This window comes from Cyprinodon tularosa, unplaced genomic scaffold, assembly GCF_016077235.1.
Source record: "Cyprinodon tularosa strain WSP-4 unplaced genomic scaffold, ASM1607723v1 ctg116, whole genome shotgun sequence".
Classification (NCBI taxonomy): domain Eukaryota; kingdom Metazoa; phylum Chordata; class Actinopteri; order Cyprinodontiformes; family Cyprinodontidae; genus Cyprinodon; species Cyprinodon tularosa.
The window spans coordinates 1248325-1252077 of NW_024037959.1; the positions used below are offsets into that span (position 1 = coordinate 1248325).

At 41.4% G+C, this 3753-nt stretch overlaps 1 long non-coding RNA gene across 1 annotated transcript; it reads left to right on the forward strand.

The window, feature by feature from the left end:
• Positions 1-279: 279 nt before the first annotated feature.
• Positions 280-844, forward strand: LOC119797529. Its single transcript, XR_005282599.1, has 3 exons — positions 280-416; positions 494-711; positions 783-844. It is a non-coding gene; the product is annotated as an uncharacterized LOC119797529 (long non-coding RNA).
• The last annotated feature ends 2909 nt before the right edge of the window (positions 845-3753 follow it).

Here is a 3753-nt window from a genome sequence, read left to right on the forward strand (position 1 = left end):
CCAAATCAAAACACTTTATCAGCCATACATTTGGTGCAAAGGCCAGACTCTTAGAAAAGCTCTGGGTTGAGTAGAAGAGGACTCTAGTCTGGACAATTTAGATCATTCCAACATGTTGCTCTGCAGATAATTGCTTGCAGCCTTTCAACATGGAAAGGTGCATTAGAAAAGCTGAGAATGCAACTTGCAATGACTGCAAACCTTACCAAAAAGCCAGCTGGATGGAGACAGAGTTTAAATGTGTCAGGACTCAGCAGGTAGTGTTGTGCTTTTTTCTGCCCCTGCTTTCTGCACAGGTGACTGGAGTTGACTGGTGGGCGTGGTACACACCTGAGGCTCATTCTGTGGTTTGCCTGGCTGCGCTATAAGAGGAGCTCTCTGACAGCTGGAGGATGCCAGAGTGTTAACCTTGTGTGGTACGCCTCAGTTGGCCACTGTCTTTGACAGCCTGAACCTTTCCTGTTTTTGATCACCTTTCTCCTGTGTCTCCTAGAACGCTCCCTCGACTCTAAACCTGCTCCGGGCGTTTCCCCAGTGCTCGCCTGGTGTCTCCAGCTGATCGCTGATCACTGCTCCCAACGGCGCAGCTTGGATCCCGCACGAGTTTCCCCGGCCCGCTCATCGGTCACCCAGTCACCGGATCACCTCACCCAGGCAGCGCTGAGTCCGCTCCTCCACACCACCTCCCCAGTGCGCTTTCTGAGCTCAGTGGTAAGCCTTACGCACCTCTTTACGCGCGGCCCGTCCGCGGCGCGCTGTCTAACTCATCTCTCCCTTTTCAGCTCGTGCAAACCCCGGTCCCGTGACTCTGCCTGACGCTGACTCATTGTTTAGTTTTCTCGTTTTCTCTGTATTTATTTCTGAGCTTTGATAAAACCCTGAATCTGCTTCCTGTCTCCCGAGTATTGTCTGCATGTGGGCCAAACACGTGAAAAACATGACAAAATGAGTGTAGATAATATAAATAAAAACTCACAGCCCTCTTTTCCGTGATATTTCAACAACAACAAAAAAAACACATCCTGTAACTCTAGTTTTGACAAAGAAATAGTTTTTTTTTTCTCTGTCCATGTTGCCTAACAGGCACAGAAGCTCTTGTACTTATTGAGGAGCATAAGCAGAAACCACCTGCCCCCACCCATCCTCACCACCTTCTACAGAAGCACCACAGAGAGCGTTCTGACCAGCTGTCTCACTGTGTGGTGTGGAGGCTGCAGTGCCTCAGACTGGAAGAAGGTGAGAACAGTGGTGAGAACAACAGAGAGGATCATCTGGGCTCCTCTTCCCTCGATTAAAGACATTTCATCCCAGCTCTGCGTGTCCCAAGCCTGTAACATTATCAATGACCCCTCACACCCCCACCATGGACTGTTCTCCCTGCTGCCCTCTGGGAAGAGGCTTCGCAGCATTCGATACAGGTCCAGCAGACTGTGCAACAGTTTCTTTCCCACTGCCATCAGACTGCTGAACTGTTGAAAAAAATGTGAATCAAGTAACAGACTCTGCATCACACTGTTAACACCAAACCAAAATACTAAATATTTGCACGATATATATATATTTAATGCTGTGAACTTCAATATTAATGTGTTTTTGCACCATGTTTTTTCTCCCATACTGTTTACATTTAATCACTGCTGCACTTTATGGAATGGAAATGTTCATTTTACTGCAGAGCTGCAGCTCATTCACTGCTCATGTACAAAATGAAAGTTTGTGTATTACACTCTGTGTGTACAAAATGACTATAAAAAGTTGTCTGACTCTAAGTCTGTCTCCTAAAGGCATTTATACTGTAGCCAGCATCAGTTTTCCCATTTAATGGTTACATTGATTGACGCTCTATTCTGATATACATTTTTTTTCGTCATGGTCTTGCAGACTACTTGAATGCGGCAACTATTAGACTCCAGTCTGAGCGTTCAAAGGCACCAACACGACCCTCATGCGCAGAAGGACAGTGAAGACTTTGCACAGCAGCATTGTTTGTAGATTTGATAGCAGATTTCGGCATCTGTCATATTATTATAGGTCATTAAAAAATGGGAGCTGACAATATTATGACCACATCATATTAAGATTAAGAAAGGTAAGGAAAATAGAGCAAAGCATTTAACAATGTTTTCTTTTGGCTCAGTGCTGGAAGGAGTCTGTATGAATGAGTAATAAAAGCCTGGATCATAATGTCAAAGTCAGATGAAAGGAGACTGAACGTTCAGTCTACAAAGGCTGCTAAAAATTGTTTGGACACATTCTATTTAGTGCCACATATGATAGTTGCAAAATTAGAATTGAGTTGGTGAAAAGATCGGTAATAGGCCGTCTCGACTGACACGACAAAGTCTGATATGAGTGCAATATTGGCAACAAAATAAAAATTGAAATTGAAAATCATATTTAGGTCACATTTGCAAATAGTGTAAATAGTCATGTTGCATTTCATCCGACCCATACCACCGATGCAAACAGACTTTTCTTCATCACAGCAGTCAATGCTCCACAAAAACACATTGTAAATAGATCATTTATCATTTTTTCATTTAATCATAATGTGTTCCTAATAATGTCAGCTCCCATTGGTCAACAGCTTGGAATGATAATGCACAGATGCCAACCTCTGGTAATGAATCCGTAAACTATGTGTTGCTGAGTGACGTCTTCACTATCCTCCTACATACAAGTTACTGTACATCAGGGGCTATGAACCGTTCAGACTGGAATCGGATAGTAGCTGCATTAAATTGTATTTCAACAAAAATATCAGAAATTGGCTTCAAGACCTGCGGTGTGAATGTAGTGAATGTAGCCAAACAAACTGTCAACATCACTAATGCATCAATAGATAAATCTAAACCACTTTAACATTTTTAAACAAGGTTTCAGGTTTATTTTACTCTTGTCTCTCCTTTTACTTTTTTCTCGATGCAGTCTGAAAAAAATATATAAAATTCTACTACACCATTTCAGAAGAAATCCCTAAAATACAAACTTTTTTTCTCATCAGCATTCAAAGATGTCGGGGTGTTTAACTAAGGACTTAACATCATCAAATGAAGACACTTTCCTATTCTCTCTTTTTTCCTCTGCCTTAAGTCTATGATGTTTCTTCAAGCTAACAGAGATTTGAATTCCCACTCCAGGCATTAGTTGTGCTTTAAATTCCTCAGTCAGCTCTTCTTGCATATAAAGCACTCTCACATGGGCACAGTTTCTAATCACAACAGATGTTAAAAAGTCTCAGTACCAGTAGTAAAAAAAAAGGAAAATGGATGGGAACACGTCTTCAAGAGATAAAAATAATCCTCCAAAAAGATTCTTTTGAAGGCAGTGTTAGGAATATTAAAGAAAAGAGATAATACAGTATTGTAAATAAGTGTTTGCCCCTCTCTTTATTTGCATGTTTGTCATGCATGTGTGAAATGCCCATGTTAAAACATAATTTGATTTATCACACTAGAGGAAACTTTCTTTAGCCACACCCAGGCCTGATTATGGCCACACCAGTTCTCTATCAAGAAATCAATTACAAAGGACTGCCTCCACCATAAGCATAAAGAATGGGAAATAAATGACCCGTTTGGCTGATTTCCTAGACCAAAACTTCTGCTGAACAAGAGGAACAATAATGCTAATCCTATTTTATCAAGAACACATTTTCGTCATCAGAATTTGGGGGGAAATATTCTGTTGACTTTCAAGACAAAAGTTTAACCATTTGAAAGGTGTCTCCCTTAAAACATTTGTGGCATTAGT